Below are 23004 nucleotides of genomic sequence, written 5' to 3'. Positions count from 1 at the left end.
AAAGAACAAAGAAAGACAAATGAGGGAGGGTCAGCCATGCTGGAAATCCTTACACACGTGAAGAGAAGTCAGAGTGAGGCCTGTGGGAGGGAGAAAGATGGGAGCTGAAGTGCCAACAGAAGTTGATGAAATCTTATTATAGATGGTCTTTGCCTTATGCATTTCCTCAAAATATTACAATTCAGCAACTATTTTTCAAGAAGCACTGTCACTGCAAGCAAAGCTTGCACTATTACACTCTTCACTGTGTCACATCATAGGGGATGCCTTGAAGGAAGAGGTCAGCAAATGATGACATTTCACTAGAGGCATGAGCTACAACCTGAGCTGCTACCATTTCCTTACCCGGTCCATCATAGGACCTAACCAACACAAGGCCCAACAGAGGCATTCAATCAGGAGGAAAAGCTGGTGGTCAGAAGGGCTATAACTGGGCTGAAAAGTAAAGAATGTGGACCTGTTCCTTCCTTGGAGTATATTGGTGAAATATTGATATGAAGGTTTACTTCATCGGCTGCCAAGTCACAGATGTAATAAATCCAATTTCCCATCGTAGAATTTGAACTCACAAACACTAGATTATGAATCCAGCGCATAACCACTAGGTTCTCATCCATCAGAACCAGTGATCTCATGTGGAGATAATGTGGACTATAATTGATATAATGGACATACAGGAGTCCTTTATCCCCTGGAGACTGTGATATCCTAGGAGATCTCTGTGACAGCAAGACACCAGCAACAACTACTAAGGACATTAATCAGTGGCTTCTAGAGTGGCATCTACCAGTGACCCCGAGGGTCTGCCTGAATATCACATTTTCAGTGGACTTGCAATACCTGTCTAACCCGTTCTGTGCCCAGGGAGTTGCGAGGTATGGAAGCAGATATCACTGTCTCTCTAAAGACTTATTCCTTTAAACTCCATCAATCCCTCCACATGAAGGATCTTCTGAATCCTTGTTATTGCAAGCAAAGGGCCCCAGCAGCTGGTCCCTGAAATAGCTTCCTCCCAAGGTGGAACTCACCTCAGCTAAGATTCCAAGTGACTTTATCCATGCACCATTCATTCCTGTCCAGTTCAAGAGAGCATCTTGTAGGAATCTGAATATGTCTTGCTGAGTCACTCCAGAACTGTCTAATTGACTCTGGGACACCTGCCTTCCATGGCTGTGGTACATCCAACACATGGAACCACAAAACGTCAGTCCAGTCTAAGGGAGGGGGGGGGGGGGGGGGGTGTGCCTAGGCTCAGTCTCCATTGATAACTGCATTATGGTGTCAGCAGAGCAAATATTACAGACAATAAACATTACAAACCCAATTTCTGTTTCAGTAGCCCAGGAGGAGCATGTAGCACTGCCAAGTTTCTTTGTACATGTTGAGAAATGTGTTGGCAATTCAGACAATAAACCACAGTGTTCCTGACTAAGGGAGGCAGTGTCCAGGTTTGCATGAGAGCTGTGACTGAGAAAGCCTGAGCTGCATTCCAGTACTGAGCAAAGTGCACTGTGTTTGATGAGCGTTCTCCCTTAGGCACATTCCGGCTGTCACATCTGTTTGTGTTTCAAACCAACCCAATGTTCTGTGAAGCGTATGTAGGGCAGCTCCAGGCCGGGGGCCTGTACTTATATAAAGAAAAATCTACAAAACCAATAATATCAGCTGTTACGTAACTTGCATTTTAGTGTCACTGGAAGGTGTCCAAACAGTTGCCCACAATCGCTTGTAGATGTTAACCCTGAGAACCTGTCAAACCAAATAAATAACACAACAGTGACGATGAGGGGATGGGGTTTGTCTAATGGCAGAATTTACAAATACTCCTGATCCTAGCATCAATGAATTTAATGAGTTCAGATTTGTTATGTTCATTCTTCAATGCAACTGTGAAAATCCTGGCACCAACAAGTCTAATTTTGTGTTAATTTTCAGGCTTGGATAGCCTGGAGCTGGGCGATGGGGTGAGCTAGGTGATAACTAAATGGCTGAATTACTTTGTTTTGTTCCAATGTTTAAGTTCAAATCAGCACTATGGCATTTTTATTCAGGTATGAAAACACCATGATAAAAAGATCAAAGCAAAACACTGCGGATGCTGGAAATCTAAAAAGATAAAAAGATCATTTGTCTCGCAAGGTACTGCTGCTGGTAGGGAGCAAACGGCCTTACAGAGCTGTTCTTCAAAGTTAACCTATAAAAATTGGCAAATGTTGTCCTTTTCATTATCTGTAACTTTATCTGCCAGTAGAGGCACTAGTATGCAGTTAACTCCCATTCGCCAGTAGAGGGTGCCAGCACATGCTGCTCACTGGCACCACTCACTGGCAGAAGTACAGCACTGCAGCAGCTACAATTTGCCCTTGAGTTTCCAGTCATGGACACAATCACTGTTACGTCAGCTCGCTACAGTGCTGTGCTTACTATCTATTAACTATACATATTATTTTATTGACATGTGTTACTACAGGTTCCTTGTATAAGCTGCTTGTAGGCCTTCCCAAAGTGGGAGGCAAACAAATACAAATTAGAATCTATGACTTAAACAGGGGCATATTAGTCAGTCGTGGAGCCATTTGACAGGTTTTTCCACTCTGGCCTAGTCTGAAAGAGCAGCTGATTTTAACTAGTTCAGTTTGTCTGATAATTAGGTTTGTCAACTCTGGGTGGAAGTATTCCTGGAGGCTTTATCACATGACCTCCCACCTCCTAGCTTGCCACCCAAACAAATAGTATTTTTCTCCATCTCTGACATTTGTATAACCAATAAACAAAGATGTTCAAAGAAAATGAGAACTTATATTTTTAATGCCCCTATGATTTTTTCCAAGACTTGCCCACCATAGCATCCAGGAGATTAACCTTTAAATCTTGGAGACTCCAGAATATTCCAGGAAGATTGGCAACCCCACTGATAACAAGTCCATTTTCCACACATCGATCTTTAAATTCTGAACCATTCCTAAATATTAAAATTATGCCATGCCAGGATATGGTGCTTAAAGAGGGGCATCCGAACTACAACCTTTGTCCCAACACCCCAGTCAGAGCCCAACAATCAGATGGGATACACAGGTGGAAAGACCCTAATGTTATGAGTGATGGGGTACCTCAGTAAGAGCTTGGGTTATGAATGATACTGAGAACTTAAGTGTACAATGATCATATTTGCTGCCAATATAACTGTTAATTTGTTCCACATGTAACTTGCTGCTTAATCACAGTGACACCTTGTACTGGACCTCAAGCCAACTTTCTGTCTGTTCTCTCCCAGTGAGAAGGAATAGTGATACATGAAGAGATTGCCTGAGGCAGTAACAAAAATTCTCACTGTCCCATTGACCACATTCAGGGAGTAGTAGGAGCAGCATCTGTATCAGTCATTCATTTTACCAACTACTCCTCTTAATATGGCTCGTCTATTCAGATAGAATGCAGAGAGGGGACCACTTTAAGTGACGGGAATCATGTGTCCATCTGTCCATTATCCACTTTGGCGCAGTTCATTCCTCTCCTCCGATGCCCCTGTTCCAACAACTGCACTGGTTTCAGCTGCTTCAGTCATTCTTCTGGTGCTATAGGAGGACAGACCGATACCCCCTACAGCTAGGAGCAGTGCAGAGAAGTTAATGAGTCGGCCAGTACTCTGGACCACAGCTTCACCCGCAAGTTGCATCTGTGCAAATCAGAAAACCACCAGTAAATGAGATGCCTGTAATTCCCCATTAATCCCCTCCCCTCTCCAGATCTAGGGGGAATATTCCCCACTACCCAGTTCTTTGACTACAGTTCCTATTTGCAAAGATCTTTAGATAATAATGATCGGTGGCTCTCCATCTATCCCCCAAACTTCCCTCAGTATTCTGGCCAGCTGACCTTTTCAACTTTCAGTTCCATCTCTTTTTTAAATACAAGTTTCTTTTTGAGTTTTTCGCTCTAGTCATGTCTCTCTTGCATCCTTCTCAGGTACTCGTACTACCCCATCATCTTCCTCCATAACACAGAGGAGAGATTCTTAAAATCTGCTATTACTTTCCTCTCAGTTGCACAGTGGCTCCTTCATCCCCCTGACTATTCTGTTTATTTCCCCTTCTGTTGATTACCAGTTTTTCATACTGCCTCACCTCCCTGTCTTCCTTTTTGTTTCCTTCTCTATTTTCATCTGTATTGCACCCCCTTTTGATCATATGACTCTTGTTTTACAACTCTGTCCTACTTACCCATGAATCCCAGCCTTTGGTAAAGCTTCTATAGCTGGAGGAGTATATTTATCCTGTAAATTCTCTCACATATTTACATATCTCCCACTTGTCCACTGTTTGATTTGCCATCTTTTGCTGGTCTAGGTCCCCTGTCCTCCCACCGAATTATCTCATTACCTCAGATTGCAGGTTATTGACAACTCTTTCCATCACTTCACTGATGGCTGTAAGGAGACTGGAAGGGTGGGTAATGGGCCACCTTAGATTTTTCCTGTTTTTACTTTGTGGTTAGATCATCCTGGACAATCTCCACATTGTGAGTTAGAGGCCAGTGTCAGAACCAACTAGGCTTAGGGAGTGATTAACTAAGGTAGAGAACAACTGGCAAGCCTTAGTTTTGCCCAGAGCTCTCAGTCATGGAATAATATCAGTAGGTAGGACACTGGTTTTCATGATGTTGGGAATCTGGAAGGAGGCCAAATAGAATCGTGCATTCAGCTTGGACACTGGTGGGAATGTTTATTGGGTTTCCACTCCTCTTAGCTGCCTGATTGTTCACCAAGTGGATGTGGTAGGTGTGCAGAGCTTTCTTTCCCCCCATTCGTTCATGGGCTATGGGCATCACTGGCTGGGCCAACATTTGTTGCCCATCCCTAACTGCCCTTGAGGTGGTGATGGTGAGCTGCCCTCTTGAACCACTGCAGTCCATGTGTTGTAGAAATTGCTGTAACTTGGGCCTGAAGCCTGCAGCTTAGCTGCAGGCAGGTGTACCTGGCACAGCCTTCCATACTTTGCACAACCAGGACTGCATTACAACGTTTTTTTACATTACAACAGTGACTGCACTTCAGAGGTATTTAATTGGCTGTGAATGATGTTTTCTTGACTTGATAGTGATTCAGGATTGCAGGAAGGGCCAGTTCACAGGGGCCTGGAGATTAGACTTTGGGCACTCAAAACTTTACCACATGCTGTGCATAGCACTATAAGGGTTAAAAATCAAACCATGCGAGCCAGTAACAATGATGCAGTTTGGCAATTGGGATGTTGGTTTTAATATTTAATCTGTCTCTTATAAAACAGCCGCTGATTCTAATCCACTGAGAGTCGGAATCAGTGAAGTGAAAGGACAAAAACATCCAGCTGTCACTCCAGGATGGGTCTAAGAACCTTACAAAAGAATTTCACATCCCTCCCCCTGTCAGCATCCCCCACCTACACCTCTCCTCCCTAAGTCAATGCCACACCCCCAGACAGACTAGACCATAAGACATAGGAGCAGAAATTAGGTCATTTGGCCCATCGAGTCTGCTCCACCATTCAATCATGGCTGATAAGTTTCTCAACCCCATTCTTCCGCATTCTCCCCGTAACCTTTGATCCCCTTACCAATCAAGAACCTATCTATCTTGGTCTTAACTACACTCAATGACCTGGTCTCCACAGCCTTTTGTGGCAATGAATTCCATAGATTCACCATTCTCCGGCTAAAGAAGTTTTTCCTCATCTCTGTTCTAAAAGGTCTTCCCTTTATTCTGAGGCTGTGCTCTTGGGTCCTAGTCTCTCCTACTAATGAAAACATCTTCCCCACATCCACTTTATTCAGGCCTTTCAGTATTCTGTAAGTTTCAATCAGATTCCCCCTCATCCTTCTAAACTCCGTTGAGTATAGACCCAGAGTCCTCAAACGTTCCTCATATGTTAAGCCTTTCATTTCTGGGATCGTTCTTGTGAACCTCCTCTGGACCCTCTCCAGGGCCAGAACATCCTTCCTGAGATACGGGGCCTAAAATTGCTCACAATATTCTAAATGTGGTCTGACCAGAGCCTTATAAAGCCTCAGTAGCACATCCCTGCTTTTATATTCTAGTCCTCTCGAAATAAATGCCAACATTGCATTTGCCTTCCTAACTACCGACTCTACCTGCAAGTTAACCTTAAGAGAATCCTGGACTAGGACTCCCAAGTCCCTTTGCAATTCTGAATTCTGAATTGATTTCTGAATTCTCTCCCCATTTAGAAAATAGTCTATGCCTCTATTCTTCCTACCAAAGTGCATGACCTCACATTATATTCCATCTGCCACTTCTTTGCCCATTCTCTTAACCTGTCCAAATCCTTCTGCAGCCTCCCCGCCTCCTCAATACTACTTGTCCCTCCACCTATCTTTGTATCATCTGCAAACTTAGCCAGGATGCCCTCAGTTCCTTCATCTAGATCATTAATGTAAAAAGTGAAAAGTTGTGGTCCCAACACTGACCCCTGCAGAACTCCACTAGTCACCGGCCGCCATCCTGAGAAGGACCCCCTTATCCCCACTCTCTGCCTCCTGCCAGACAGCCAATTTTCTATCCATGCTAGTACCTTGCCTCTAACACCATGGGCTCTTATCTTACTGAGCAACCTCCTGTGCGGCACCTTGTCTGGAAATCCAAGTAGATAACATCCATTGGCTCTCCTTTGTCTAACCTACTCATTACCTCCTCAAAGAATTCTAACAGATTTGTCAGGCGTAACCTCCCCTTGATGAAACCATGCTGACTTTGCCCTATTTTATCATGCACTTCCAAGTATTCTGAAATCTCATCCTTAATAATGGACTCTAAAATCTTATCAATGACCAAGGTCAGGCTTATCGGCCTGTAATTTCCCATCTTTTGCCTCACTCCCTTCTTAAACAGGGGGGTTACATTAGCGATTTTCCGGTCCTCTGGGACCCTCCCTGACTCCAGTGATTCCTGAAAGATCACCACAAACGCCTCCACTATCTCTTCAGCTATCTCCTTCAGAACTCTGGGGTGTAATCCATCTGGCCCAGGTGATTTATCCACCTTCAGACCTTTCAGTTTTCCTAGCACCTTCTCCTTGGTAATGGCCACCATACTCACCTCTGCCCCCCGACTCTCTTGAACTTTGGGGATGTTACTCGTGTCTTTCACCGTGAAGACTGACGCAAAGTACCTATTCAGTTCCTCCACCATTTCTTTGTTCCCCGCTACTACTTCTCCGGCGTCATTTTCCAGTAGCCCAATGACCACTTTTGCTTCTCTCTTACCCTTTATATCTAAAAAAACTCTTGCAATCTTCTTTTATATTACTGGCTAGTTTACCCTCATATTTAATCTTTTCCTTCCTTATTTCTTTTTTAGTTGTCCCCTGTTGATCTTTGTAGGCTTCCCAATCCCCTGGTTTCCCACTGCTCTTCGCAGCATTGTATGCCTTCTCTTTAGCTTTTATGCTGTCCCTGACTTCCCTTGTCAGCCATGGTTGCCTCGTCCTCCCTTTAGTATGCTTCTTCTTCCTAGGGATAAATTTTTGCTGTGTCTCCCAAATTACTCCCAGAAACTCCTGCCATTGCTGTTCCACTGTCTTTCCTGCTAGGCTCATCTCCCAGTCAATTCTGGCCAGCTCCTCCCACATGCCTCTGTCGTTGCCTTTATTCAACTGTAATACTGTTACATCTGATTCCAGCTTTTTCCTCTCAAATTGCAGGGTAAATTCACCAGCATTCCATGGATAGTTCCTATTCCCACTCCCTTCACCCCTCCTCCACTGGGATCCTGGCTGTGGATAGCGTCATGGGAACTGGGGACCTGACAGTGCCTCAGTTAAGAGGCCATGCTTCATGTGAGCATGAGTGTCAGGACCTTAGCCAAGCCATTTCTGTGAGCTCCCCTAGTAACCTTGAGAGGAAGTGACCTGACAGCTCGCTTGTGACTTGTGTAAAGAAATAGAAAAGCTCATGATATAGAAAGGGGTGGAGAATTTTTCAGCAAATGGTCACAGGCATAGTAGGTTAAATGGCTTCCTTTTATGGTACAATTTGTGGTCCAGGCTGAATCAGGAGATTGCAATAGGGGAAATAGTTATGTTGCTAAAGTTAACCTCAGCACTCCAGGTTAGGGACGGTTACGCTGACAAGTGCGGTTAGGTAAGGGCAGGATAAAGATCAGGATCTGTTGTGATGCCCCTCCTGGTGAACTAACTTGCTAACACATACTGTTGATGTTCACACACAAAGGATAAGGATTTATGTGTGGTGAGATGCTGTTATGGAACTACAGCCCAGCTTATTCAGGAATAGTGATTGATAGAGGAGGGGAGAGAGAGAGGGAAGGAAAGGAAGTGAAGGAAGGAGAAAGAGATAAGGAGGAAAGAAGAGAGGGAGAGAGGAATGAGATAAAAGGGGGGAGGAGGTGAAAGAAAGATGGAAAGATATAGGGAGAAAGGAATGAGAGAGAGAGAAGTGAAAAAGGAGGTGAAAGAGAGAGAGAGAGACAGTGAGAGGAGAAAGAGGATCATGAGACACTCACACGCACACACTGCTGCTGCATCACACAGATAATGACTGCAGGCTCCATGTTGGATAAGGAGGTTTTTATAGAAACACAGATTTGTTAAAATGTGATACAAGGTCATTGACTGGCTAAAGCCCCAGAAAACAATCTCCTGTTTGTGAGAGTGGATTTGAAGATTATACTCAGCAAAATCCAACAAATCACCAGTTTAAGGATTGAAATGAAGGAAAAGCAGAATTCTTATCCCCGAGAAACTTCATCAGCTAAACAGTTTCTTTATACAAACTGATGATGTCACTGCTTGTTACCGACTGCAGACTAATGTCAATGCATGTTAATGTCACGGTGTGTTACTGAATGTATATTACATGCAATTACATGCAGTTTACAGCACAAAAACAGGTGATGTGACCCAAATAGTCTTTGCTGATTTTTATGCTTCATGACATGATCATTTTTCCACCTTATTTCATTTCACTGCATCAACATATCCTATTCATTTTGTAATATAGCAACCAGAACTGAGCACAGTACTCCATGTTGCCAGCCAAGGTTCTGTACCTTGTTTAAGATAGGTCCTCTGTTTTTCAATTCTTTTCTTCTAGAAATTAACCCTAGTACTTTGCTTGTTTTTTTTTTAATGGCCCTGTTAAGCTGAGTTGCTATTTTTAATGATTTGTGAATCTATATCCCTAGACCCATTTGCTTCTCTACCCCATTTAGACCCTTAATTTCCAAGGAGTATGTGGCCTCCATATTCTTACCAAAACTGCCGTCTCTCACTGAACTATATTGAAATTCATTTGCCAATTACCTGCCAATTCAGCGAGTTTATTAATGTTTTCCTGTATATTGTCCTAATTTATTTTGGTATTAACCATACCCCCAAATTTAATGTCATCTGCAAATTTTAAAATTGCACTCCAATTTCTGAGTACAAATCTTCAGTGGAAGTGATGAGCAATGATGGTCCCAGCATTGATTCTTGTGGAACACCACTACCCACCTTTTGCCAGTCTGAGTAACTGTAACCCCTTGCTTTCACTTTGCAGCCAGCTTGCTATGCATTCTGCTACTTGTCCCCTGACTCCACGTGCTCTGACCTTAGATATAAGCCTATGGCACCTTATTGAGGGACTTTTGAAAAACCAAATATTTTACATCTACTACAGTACCCTCATCTATTCTTTCTGTTGCTTTACTGTGCGTCATTGTGTGACTGTCACATCGTGTTACTGTGTGAATGCCACTGCACGCAATTCTGCACCCTTCCCTGCACATTCCCCACTCCAATTAAGGAAGTTCTACTAACCTGTAATAATCGGAAGTAATTGGGAGTTAATCTGTTCAGCCGAAGTATCATGTCCAGGGAGACACATGGATGGTAGTTGATTCTAACAAGAGCAGCGTGCAATTCCAAATGTTCCTAGTCTGTGGAGAGGAAGAGTCTACGTTATTGGCAACATAGTTGGATCCCGGTAAGATGACCAGTCCTGCCTGATGGAGTGGAGTGTAGCGCAGCCTCCGGTCTGACTGGATGCTTATGGTGACTGGCCGAAAACAGCTTTTTATACCATGCCTCTCGCACTCAGTGATGTCACTGAGCTATTGAGCTGTCTGTCAAAGGGCATCAGTGTTATATGTTCCGGATATGCATTCGCTTCACCAAGTCCCAGACTCAGACGCATCAGCTCTCTCTGTGATCACTGCACTGACAGGACCTGCCTTGGGCTGAATCAAAACAACACAGTTTCAGCAATATCTATTCCTTGCTTCCTCTGTCCGACAACACAGGACTTTGAGATGACTCAACTATTCGATAGTCCCGCTCCAACACAGGAACTGACACTGGATGTACCAGCTCTCTTCCCCCCAGCCCACCCCCACCTTAGTTAACAGAATTCACCCCCACTGCCACACCTCTGTTATCAACACTCATCCTTGCCCCAACCATTCACTCCTCAATTACCAGCATTCATTCCCCTGCCACCTCAGCCTTTTCAGATACCAGCACTTATTCCCACTCCTAGTTTTCAGCACTCACATTCACCCCTCCCTCATCTGTTATCAGCACTCACTCCTGGCCCAGATACCAGCACTCAGCCCACCACTCAGACCCCCAGTTACTAGCATTTACCCTCGACCCCCAGTTACCAATCACCCCCTCTCTTTGCTCCTTCCTGTTACCAACACTCACACTCATCCCTCCAACCCCCACAGATATCCCCACCATCTACTCTCCAATAACCAGCATTCAGCCCCACCCAGCTTTCCTCCAAGTCTCAGCACTCAAACTCCACCACCCACCCTTGCTGTTATCAGTGTTCAACGCTGCCCCTCCCTCCTTTCAGTTTGGACACTGCATAACCCAAGAAGTGAGCAGATTGCATCAGTGATTGTCCAGCTAGTGTTAGATTACAGCAATTCAAATTCAGGACACAGTGTGACAGATGCATTTAAAATAGAGAAGCAACTCAATTAGTGTATTTTCTCAGTGGATGGTGAGGTGGCAGGGGGGTGGGGGAGTTGCTCTGTAGACAATAATTTCCCACTTGTGATCACAGTTCCCTAGAACCATACCAACTCTGAAAATACAAAATTCAAATGAGGAAGGAAGCAAGATACTGGCCTCAGTCCCATCGCACTTGGCAATCACCCAGGAACTCTGATTTAGCCTCTGGGAGGCGCCCAAGTGCCAGTGGCCATGGGACATTGCCTCACCGGCCTCCTCAGTACATAAGAATTTTTTAAAAATTAATTCAGGCCAGCATTTATTGCCCATCTCTAGTTGCCCTTGAGAAGGTGGATTCATGTACAAGGACACCTAGGACCCTCTGTACTATAGCATTCTGTAGCCTCTTGCCATTTAAATAATACTCTGCTCTTCTACTTATCCTACCAAAGTGGACAACCTCACATTTTCCCACATTATATTCCATCTGCCAAATGTTTGCTCACTTACCCAACCTCCCCCCACAATTTAACCTCTCCAGATCCCTTTGCAGATCTTTATATCCTCCTCACAACTTGCTTTCCTACCTAACTTCATACCATCAGCAAATTTGGCTACAATACAGTAGGTCCCTTCATTCAAGCCATTAAATGTAGATCATAAATAGTTGAGGTCCCAGCATTGATCCCTGTGGCACTCCACTAGCTATAGTTTGCAAACCGGAAAATGACCCATTTATCCCAACACACTGTTTCCTGTTGGTTAGCTAGTCCTCTATCCATGCTAATATATCACCTCCAACACCATATGCTCTTATGTAGCATATGCGTAGAAACCTTTTATGTGGCACCTTATTGAATGTCCTTTGGAAATCCAAGTACACTACATCTACCTTTTATCCACCTTGTTTGTTACATCCTCAAAAACTCTAATAAATTTGTCAAACATGATTTCCTTTTCACAAAACCACATTGACTCTGATTGTATTATGATTGGCTAAATGTTCTGCTACTACTTATTTAATAATAAATTCTAGCATTTTCCCAATGATAGATGTTAGGCCAACTGGCCTAGTTTCCTGCTTTCTGTCTCCCTCCATTCTTGAATGCAGGTGTTATATTTGTGGTTTGTCAATCCACTGGAACCTTTCCAAAATCTAGGGAGTTTTGGAATGTTACAACCAATGCAGTCACTATCTCGGCAACCACTTGTCTTAAGGCCCCAGAATGCAAGCCATCAAGTCCAGGGGATATCGCAGCCTTAAGTTCCATTAGCATTCCCATTACTTTTTCTTTAATGAGTGATTGCTATCTTCGTGTGCTTAGCATGGCCACCTGTATTTATACTAGCTGAAATTCCACAGAGGAGTCAATACTTCTGACTAGAGAAACCTGTTCCAACCAGCTACCTAATTAACTAACTGCAACTGCCTCTCCAGTAGGGAGCTTGTTTATCTCTAAGACTGAAAGAAAATTTAACATTAACAGTAAATTGTAGTTAAATGCTAAATGCAAACTAGACTAAATTTTAGAAATCTTTTAACCTTTAAAATTCCCTCATTCAACAAATTCCCAAGCTCACACTCTGTCTTGAGCTGCACTCAGTGATGAGCTGCTAACTTTATGCTTAGTAATTCACTCTCTTCCCACATCGCCAAGATGATACAATTCTCCTTCAGCTCTTCCTTCTGTCACCAGCCCACATTTGAGAGAATGAGTTTCTCCCATTCAGGGCAAGGTGACAGCAGCCTGTCCCACTCCGAACAGGCTGCCTCTTCATAGGGATCAGGTCCCTGGGCACTGGTCCGCTTACACTGGCCATTCTTCATGTGGTGCCCAGGCACTGATTGTTGCTGAATGTTTATTCATAAATCTATCCTGTTCTCCCTGTGATAACTATATACACCAACAAGAGTCACTGCAAGCAATGAGAATTCTGTTTAATTCACCCAAAGGTGCGGAGGTCAAGAGTCATGCCCCAGGCTCAGAAATGTTAACTCAGCACAAATTGAGGGTGGAACTTGGATTTTACTGCTTTGCATGGCACAATGCACTGTCACTGATTATGTTACTGTCTGGTCCCTTGACACCTTCCTCCGCTTAGTGCAAACACAGCCTGTGGGAGAATGCAGATGTAAAGCAAACCCTTGCACTCATAGGAACAGCAAGAGGCCATTCATCCCCCTTGCAGTCATAGAAACAAGGGCAGGCTATTCAGTTCTCACACTCCAGGATGAGTCACAGGGTGCTTTACAAAGACTAATGTAGGAGAATTCATAAAACTCGCAGCCTTGAGGGGAAGATGAAAATAATCTAAAATTATAGAATTTCACATCGCAGAAGGAGACCATTTGCTCATCACAATTGTATCAGCTCTTTGAAAGAGTTGTCCAATTAGCATCATCCCTCTGCCCTTTACCCAGACCTCTCTGAAATTTTATTTTCAAAACATTTACTCACTTTCCTTTTAGCAGCTGTTACAGATTTTGTTCCTACCAGCGATCAGATATTGCAGGTCCCAATAAACTGCTACATAAATACACTTCTCCCTCTTCACTCTCTTTAAATTACATGATGATTTCAAGCTGTCACCTAATTATTAATTCACTCATGATCAGAATTCATGTTTTCTAATTTAGCTTATCAAAAATAAATCAAAATTTTGAACAACTTCTGCATGCATTCCCTGTCATAACACTGGTTGCTCAAGTGCCTCATGAAAAGCCTTGGGCCTTCTGCAAAAGGTCTCATATAAATGCAAGTTATATTTTTTTTAGTTCTTTTTAACCTTCTCTGCTCTAAATGAAAAGAGCCTAAATTAATCTCCTCTCTCCTCATCCCTGGGATCATTTTAGCGAATCTCTTCTGCGCTGTCTCCATGGGCAGGATCTTTAGGTAGGCGAGCGGGAGGGGCTGGGGCCCGCTTGCCGACCGTAAAGTGACGTGGGTTGACGTTGGGTGGAAGTCCTGACATCACCCTGCGTCATTTCCATTTTCAGGTCGGCGGGGGCACTGCCGGATCAGCTGTGCACCTGACGACCTGTCAACGGCCTATTGAGGCCATTGACAAAGTACTTAATGTAATTAATAGACCTGACCGTCCAACCTTAAGGTTGGCGGGCAGGCTGGGAGCCCTGGCGGGCTTAAGAAAAAGCATGAAAACCTCATCCACGGGCGGAATGAGGTTTCATGAGGGTTTTTAAATTTTTAGTAAAGGTTTCACTGAAAGCAATGGACATGTGCCAACTCATGTGACAGTGTCACATGAGGGGTCATGTCAGGGAAATTTTGTATTTGTCTCTGTAACATTTTTAAATTTGGAGCTGATCTCTCTGAGGCAACACTTAGCCTCAGGGAGATCAGGGCGTGCACGCGCGAAAGAGCACACTCTCGGCTGAGAGAATCTTCCTGCCCCCTCCCCCGCCTGCACAGGGAGCGCATGGCACTTCCTGACAGACGTTACGCTGGGCGGGCCTTAATTGGCCCACCCATGTAAAATGGCGGCATGCCCCTAATCAGGGGCACCAATCGGAGGCGCTCCTGCCCAGGCCCGCTCCTGCACTTTCCTCTGATGGGGGAAAAATTCTTCCCCATGGTATTGACATCCTTTCTTCAGCAAGGCTTCCAAAACTAGACACAATATTCCTGCTGCAGACTGATCAATGATCATTACAGGTTTAAAGTTACCTATTTTCTTTTATACTTTATCTCTAAAAAAATCCCTAAAAAGGGGGAAGCCAAAAACCTGGAATTATTGAAGAAACAAAAGGGGGAGGGTTGTTGGGATCTCTCTGGATGGATGGATTAAGATGGGCCAAATGGCCTTCTCATCCATTATTAATTTGTGATCCAAGAGAATAGAAGTATGGAATCCTCTGTCAGCCCTCAATCTGCTTGTCTGGCTGATCCCATGAACAGGGACACCTCTCCCAGTGTCTGGTATAGTCTTCCTCTCTCTACCAAAGCCATCAAACAAATAGATTAACTGACTGTCCCACAGGCGCCAGAGAGGTGGACAGTGTGCACAAAATGACAGCTATGTCCAGCAGCATAACAAGTGACTGCATCTCAAACAATTCATTGTTCTTGAAGCGCTGTCAGATGTTTTGACAAGGAATTAATAAGAAAAAAATCTGAAATAAATAGTTTCCACGTTATTCAGTTGACAAACCAGGGATTTGGTACCCAGAGCTTGAGCCTGCGCCATCCCTCAAATATCATGTTCTGGCCATTGTATTAATTCCCCACCACAAAGTCTAGCCCTCCCCCGGCCCACCGCCTGAGGCTGAACTAGGCTGTTTGCAAACTCATCATCCTATCTGATCCCAAGTTGCGCTTCTGACCCTACAGCCTCTCCACATCAAGGCTGCCTATTTCCACCACTGTAACGTTACCCATGTCCACTCCAGCCTCAGCCCAACTGCTACTGAAACCCTCATCCATGCTATTGTTACCTCCAGACTTGTTATCCCAATGTTCTCCTGGCTGACCTCCCATCTTCTACCCTCCATACACTTTGGCATATCCAAAACTCGGCTGACCGCATTCTAACTCACACCTGGCCCCATTCACCCATCACCCCCTTGCTCATTGACTCCATCAACACCTCCTAATGTAAAAGTCGCATTGTGCTCAATACCTTCAGGGGCTCGTACCCTCCTACAACATGGGATTTAAGCACACTTAACTGCAAAGTTAAGAAAGGTATTTACAGAGAATATCCACCGCTGATGCTCCCGATCTCTGCTGTACGCAGGGCCTCAGCTTCTCAATGCGGTGACTCACCAGGCATGTTCGGCTGCCCTAGCTCCTTGCTCTTTAATCCACACTCCAGGCTTAGGTTCCACCCCTGGCTCCTACAAGACTTCAGCTCTTGTTGCAAGGAGAGCCCCAGGCCGATTGGATCCCCCTGCCCAGCAACGTCCCAGGCCAAAGACCTCTGCTGGCGGGGACCTAATGCTCTGTGCAGTGGGCAGGGCTCAGCCTCCAGCCCTCGGTCCAAATTTGGAAGCCCGAAGTCAGGATGCCAAGGGCCTGCTCACCTCTCCTGGTATACCCTCCCCCGTTCCAGAAACTGTGTATCACATAGTGACTGTTTGCTAAGCAATCACATGATCAACAGGTTCAACTGAGCTATGATAACTTTCAAAGCCACATTGGTAGCAACATTTCCTTTGTGCAGCACTGATTGGGGCAAATGGTAAGGATTGGGATGTTATCTGGCATTTGACAGAGATGACATTCTCAGTCCCTTATCCACACTGGTACTTTCAATGGAATCCAGGCTTTGGAATGGATCAGCTACATAGGAGTCCAGGTTGGTCATGTTGCCTGGGATCGTACTATTGGCAGCACTTGTCGCTTCTGCTGCAGCTTCACCCCAGGTCATCTCTGTGTCCTCTTTCAATACTGGAGAAGGTCTCCTCACAATGGATATATTCCCTGGGTTCACAACACACAGGTCACTCCAGATTCCTTGTCACTATCTGAGTCTCCATCGCACGAGCCACTGCCCACTGACACTTTCAGCAATGCTGTTGAGTGAGCTGCTTGCCCCCACTTCACCCACCAGGCTTCTGGCCTCGAGCATCTCCCCTCTATGAACCAACTTCTGAAGCTGTCCTCTGGCTACAGGTTCAACAACACAGATGTTGCCCCCAGCGTCAAGCCATTTGATGACTTTGTTGGGTTCAGGATCCCAGACATCTTGTATCTTATTCTGACCCCAATATTCCTGTTCTGGGGGAATACTCTTGCAACGATTGGAAGGTCCACCTTGTCAGCTTTGTATTGAGAAGCATTTTTCTTCACAGTACTTCTTTCTCAGTCTTCTTGGACGCCATCTCGAGCACCTGGTTTCGCCTCAGGTGATGCTCAGTAATCCATTCATCAATGTAGCCATCTCCATCTGGATGTGCGGTGAACCCAAGGAGATGATCCACGGGAAGGACTGGGTCTCTTCCAAAGAAGAGATAGTGTGGAGAGTAACCCACGGAGGAATGTGGGATACTATTACAAGCATAGACCAACCCCAGAAGATACCCAGGCCACTTACATTTACTCTCAGGTGGGAAGCTGTGCAATCAGAGTACAGTTGAATTGTTTGCACTGTCCATTACCCTCTGGACTATTGGGGGTAGTGCAGCTCTTGACAATGCCATACACCTTGCACAGCTCCAGTGGGATCCCACTCTCAAAATTGAGCCCTTGGTCAGTGGACCCGGCAGGAAGTACTAAAATGGACGAACATTAGTTGAGTGTTACTAACGCCATAGTTGAGACTTTTGGTCACAGGTGTGAATAATCTGTGTAAACTTGGTGAAGACAGATGTAAGTATAAGAATGTGCTAGGTCCCATTAGCACTGGGGTCGAGGACAGTAAAACCCATTGCGAGAACCTTCGGGGGCCTAGTGGCAACTAGCCATGTTGGGGTGAAGCCGCTTCCCTGGTTTGGCCAAAATACACCTCTCACGGTAACCACTCTTTCCTCCCTTGAACAAGTGATGGCTCCGCTCCTAGGCCAAGGAGACTGGCTTTGGTTTCCAATATGAAGGGGAGACAGAAATCTGGGCAGCCAAGAACAGGTGATAAAATGAGCTTATGCTTGACAGGGCAAAAGGAGTCTTCACACACTGGGGTCCATCTTCCTGTGATGGTTCGTGGAGCATCATGTCTTTCCCTCCCCACTCCCTTGTCACTCTGGTTTCCTCAGCAAGTTGTGGAGCAGGATGGCCACTGAACACAAACCTCCTTTAGTGGTCAGCCAGACCAAGAAACCCACGCAGTCCCTCTCCACCTTAGGCAGGTACCACTCCCATACCACTCGGATTTTCTCATTGTCAGGAATGATGCCTTCCCTGGTGATGAAGTACCCGAGGTACTGTACTTTTGTCTGGAACAGGCACTTACCTTTCAAGTTAAGCCTCAACGAGCAGGCTAAGACAGTGTTTAGTCTTTCAAGGGTCTCTTTGAGCATCAAATCGAAGATGAGGATATCATCCAGATATACAAGAAGGGACTGAAAATTTTTTCAAAAACCTTATCCATCACACACACGAAGGTGGCCGGGGCATTACAAAGCCCAAATGGCATTCTTGTGTATGCGTAGAGTCCTTCGGTGCTCATTCAGAATGCCATCATTTCAATGCCTTCTTCAGTGATGGGTAGCAGGTTATAACCATGGGCCAAATCAAGACTTTTGAAATACTTTGAACCTTTGAGGACTTGTAATGCTTCATCAGTCCTAGGTAGCGGCTAAGCATCCTGATGAGTCCTTGCGTTGCGTGCCCAGTAATCAACACAGATCCTCAGTTTTACATCTTTTTTTCTCACGAGGTCTGTGGGGGAGGCATACGGACTCAATGATTCCCAGATGACACCTCATTCCACAGACTTCTGCAGGTACTCCCTTCCCACTTCCTCCCAGTGATGGGGTCGGATCCGGTGATGAGGAATCCTCACTGGGCAGTCATCTGCCATTACAATCTTGTAGCTCACTAGGTCACAATACTCGGTGTCATTATCACCCTGACTGAAAGCTGTCCCATACTTGGTGAGTAGCAATGAACCATCTCCTCTGGGTCTCCTCCAACTTGCTGATGTTCATCTTTGAAATGAGGTTAGAAATGTCTTCCCCAGTTGGTCCACTCTCCATGACAGTCGCAGGTTTAAGGATACCTAGGGACATTCTCAGTTGGAGGTAAACATCCTTGCTGCTGAAATGGTGATCTGCATGGGTACCCTACCCTTTTCTCTCACAGTGATGAGGATGGCTTCCATAGTTACACCAAGTGGTCGCTCCACTACATGCAGGATGTGATGCTCAAGCAAGGCCTGATGTCGGCCAGTTGCGGACAACTGGCGTAAGCCTTTGAGGACAGTGATTGGGCAGTTGGGGGTAAAAACAAAACCCGAGTTCCTCCTACCCTAACAGTCTTAAGGTTCTGTGCAGGCTGATACACCTTGAGTGCATAGAGCAAGGCTGAGGACTCTTGACATCCCTCCGGCTGACTTAGTAACTTCCTGCTCATACCAGTCATCATACATGCCTTCCAAGGATGCCCGGATATCTCTCAACATTTTCACCCTAACATCACAGGTATTGTCAACTTTCCTTACTTCCATTGGAGTATCAATCGAGTCACAAACCACCAGAAACCCCAGGGTATGAAAAGTGTGATGGAGAGCAGATAGATGGAGCTTGATGTAGCCGTGTTAAAGGACGCCCAATTCTTGTGAAGCAGAGATTTGGAGGAGGGAAGAAATGTTGATCAGGTCACGCCCTTCAGCAGGTTGCTCTTGGAAGAACTGGTGAGTAATGGTTGACACCTCTGCTCCGGTGTCAATTAGGCACAATACTTCCATCATTCCAAATCTCTCAGCCACCTTAGGACAAGTCCCTATCACTCGGCAAAAGACTGAGCCTCTTCCCAAAAGAACCTCGCCCCCTCCCTGCCTGGCTCTCATTGGAATGCCCAACTGGTTTAATGTCTATTAAAGGGAGGCCGTGGCATTGGATGGGGTCCCCATGTCTAACGTCTGTGGTGGCTGTGGTTGTTGAATGCAGTCTCATTTGAAGTGTCCAGCCCTGTTATAATTCCAGCATCTTTTTGGACTATCCCTTGTGTGGGATTGGCCATAAGGCGTGCCGTGGAGATAGGACAGCAAGGACTGGATTTACGCTTGTTGTGCAGCAATCTGTACCACTTGCCTCCTCAGCCTGAGGTCCAAATCCCTGTCCGTACTAACAGCCACCTTCCTGATGGTGGCCTCTTTCCTGGTCTTTGGAGTCCCGTCTTTTCCCATGATCCAGATGATGTGGCCCCAAACATCAAAGGAGGATAATTGGGGTTTGGCACTGTTAAGCCTCCTCAACTTCAGCTGGACGGTTCCATCCCTCACTGCTTCAGCTTGGCAGGCCTTCAGCTGTGTGTCCCTGGTCAATTTGAGGGACAGATCGAGGAGGATAAAGCAGCTGAACATCTTCACGGTTTCAAGGATATAGAGAACAGGTCCTCTCCCTCAGCTTGTTTGTACTCATAAACTTCTGTAGCAACTGTGGCAGGATATTGCTGTCCCCAAAAACCCATGCCAGGACCTCAAAGATCCGCTGTGGACTTCTGTGAATGTCCTACCCACCGATAGGTAGAATATCTGACCAGCAGTTCTGTGTTCTTTGTTCGCAGAATCAAGGGAATGCATCTAGGGAGCCTCTGCCTGGTTTTGGCTTGAAGGTTCAGTTCCCTCTGTTGATGCCCCGAGCTACCACTGGTAGTGGAACAATTTCAGCCTCCCCCTTGGTCATCGCCGGTTTCAACTCTTCCATCTCTTCTGCCATGACCTGATGCCTGTGCTGTGGAATCCCACTTTTGGCACCAAGATATAATGTGGGATTCAAGCACACGGACTGCATCAGGGTTAAAAAAAAGGTTCTTTTATTCTACTTGCATCAAAACTGCTTAAACTTTCAAGGGAAAGTGTAACTCCAAGAAACAAACAATTTACAGTGAATATTCACTACCGATGCTCCAGATCTCAGTCCTCTTCGGGGCCTCAGCTCCTCAACACAGGGACTCACCAGGCTTGTTTTGCTGCCCCAGGTCCTGGCTGCTGTCCTGCTCTCTTTCCCCCTTCATGAGGTCTCTGGTGTGTCCTTCTCCTCCAGCCCGCATTCCAGGCTTAGGGTCCGCCCAACCACCCCCAGTTCCTTCAGGACTTCAGCTCCTGTCCTAAGGACCCCAGGCCGACTGGATCCTCCTGCCCAGCATCCTGGCATCTGGCCCCATTCCAAAAATCAGGAGTCAGAAGTCAGAGTGCCCCGCAGTAGGTGAGGCCCAGCCTCTGCTCACCTCCCCTGCTACACCCCCTATCTCTGCCAACTCCTCCAGAAATCTCAGCTCCTTTGACGCTGGCCTCTTGTACATCCCCAACATCCTTCTCTCCATCATTGGCTGCTTAGGTCCAAAGCTGTAGAATATCCTCCCTAACCCTCCCTTTCCTCTTTTAAAAAAACTCTTTAAAAAATCCACTTCACTCAGCCTGATCCACCCTTCTAATGTCTCTTTTTTGTCTTGCCTATTTGATTTTGACTTTAGTTAAGCATCTTAGGACCATTCTCCTACATTAAAGGCGCTATACAAATGCAAGTTGTTGTTTTAAGAGCAGGAGAATTACAAGCTTCAGTTCCAGTGTTGGATTTCTGAAGTTATTAACCACAGTTTGAATTCTCTCCTCATTGCCTAGGGCACTAATTCCGAGTTTAATCAGCCACTGTCAATCGAACGCGGTCCTCTGCATCTCTTTCTTTTGTAACTCTTTCGAGTACAAACCCGTTTCCATCTGTTTCAGATGAAGTTACATTGTTTCATAGTGTGCCGTTGTAAGATTTGAACTCTTGATTATATTGTAACTCTTTCGAGTACAAACACGTTTCCATCTGTTCCTATTCAGAGGAAGTTACATTGTTTCATAGTTTGCCATTGTGAGATTTGAACTCTTGATCTTGGGGTTACAAACCCAGTACCATAACCACTTGGCTATTTAAGCCAAGCTTGCGGTCCTCTGCATCCAGAACCAATTCTGAACTAGAAGTAATTGAGAGCAGAAAAAAAAAGTTCTTAACCTCTCCACACCCAGACTGTGTCTATCCCGGAGTATAAAGCTGGAGCAAGGACTCATGGTGGGCTACTCCTCTCTTCATTGGTACAAGGAAGCATTTAGTTCAATAACTCATTGGTCATGAAACCGCTTGGAACACCCTGAAGCTGTGATTAGGCGATATATAAATGCCAGACCTTTCCACTGTTTAGACACAAGCTCCGCCTCTTAAGAATCTGACCAATTAGGGCATTTTTCTATTCGCTGTTCTCCCCCCGCCCCCAAAGATGTTATGTATCCACTTTGCCTATTATAGAGTGCACATTACATAACTCAAATGTTTTTAGGTAATTGCATTGTAGTATACAGTCTCACCTCTACAATATACGCTGTGTTTATTACAGGCTGAATGTTAATTGCTGAAGTTTTAGTTTTTTTTCTCTCTCATTTGCCTGTTAGTCAGAATCCCGACTCGGTCCCAATTCCCCAGGCGGGATTTGCGACTCAAGAGTGCGGCCCCTGAGCTGCTCCAACATTCCGCAGTGACGCCAACCTCAAAACTAGACAGCAACCAAAAAATAAATAAATTGCAGAAACTTACAGGGCGAGGCGATAAGTTACCAAAGAGCCCCAGAGCCACTCCCGGGCCCGGGTTCCGGCCGGGATCACAGCACAGCGAGGCGAAGAATGGCATTAAAAAGGCAGATTCTCCACACCCACCCCTGTCCCAGCCCCCGCCCACTGCGCGATGCCCGGGGCACTGCTCCCAGTTGTAGCTGCAACCAGGGCTCAGGCGGATTAGCGTTCAATTGTGTCGTTTTCCGACTCGGACGCAGACCAACCCTAGGAGTTAGGTAGTCGGTTAGTGTTAAATCGGGAGTATATTTACTCACTGGACCAGTTCATCCACATGCCCCAGAAACAGGGGGACTGGTTGTACCTCACTCCTGACCACTGATAGCCCGGTAACCTAGTCATACTGATACCTCATGAAAACATAAGTTCTGACGAAAGGTCACAGACCTGAAACTTTTAACTATTTCCTCTCCCCACAGAGACTGACCTTGAACACTTCCAGCATTTTCTGTTTTTACGGACCTGGAAGTTTCACAAATTAAGCTTCATGTTTTGTCATTTTTGGGGGGACCTCGTTTCACTGGGGCCAAAGCCCACGATAAAAGCTACTTTTTTTTAAAAAAAGTAAAAACAAATGTTCCTTTCAGATTGGTCGCTGCCCAAACTTCTTCATTAAATCCAACGCCTGGAGCTGCAAATGCAGATGTGAAACAGCAGGAAGGACCATGGAATCATCCCCATGGCTAAATCCAAGAGCTCAGCAATGGGGCTGAATTCCAATCTCAAATGGAAGCAGATCAAGGAAACTATTTCACTCTCTGGTGAAGTTAAGGATTTTAAAATACATATGAAAAATAGTTGGATTTGTTTGTTGCCAAAC

The 23004-nt window shown here is 45.4% G+C and overlaps 1 long non-coding RNA gene across 1 annotated transcript; it reads right to left on the bottom strand.

Annotated features, from left to right (window-relative positions):
* Window positions 1-1262: 1262 nt before the first annotated feature.
* On the bottom strand, window positions 1263-22260 carry LOC121291742. Its single transcript, XR_005946062.1, has 3 exons — window positions 22150-22260; window positions 9813-9931; window positions 1263-3676 (listed from the first exon to the last, which is right to left on the bottom strand). It is a non-coding gene; the product is annotated as an uncharacterized LOC121291742 (long non-coding RNA).
* Between the last annotated feature and the right edge of the window lie 744 nt (window positions 22261-23004).

This window comes from Carcharodon carcharias, chromosome 19 (genome assembly GCF_017639515.1).
Source record: "Carcharodon carcharias isolate sCarCar2 chromosome 19, sCarCar2.pri, whole genome shotgun sequence".
Lineage (NCBI taxonomy): Eukaryota > Metazoa > Chordata > Chondrichthyes > Lamniformes > Lamnidae > Carcharodon > Carcharodon carcharias.
This window is presented reverse-complemented; position numbering and strand designations above follow the sequence as displayed.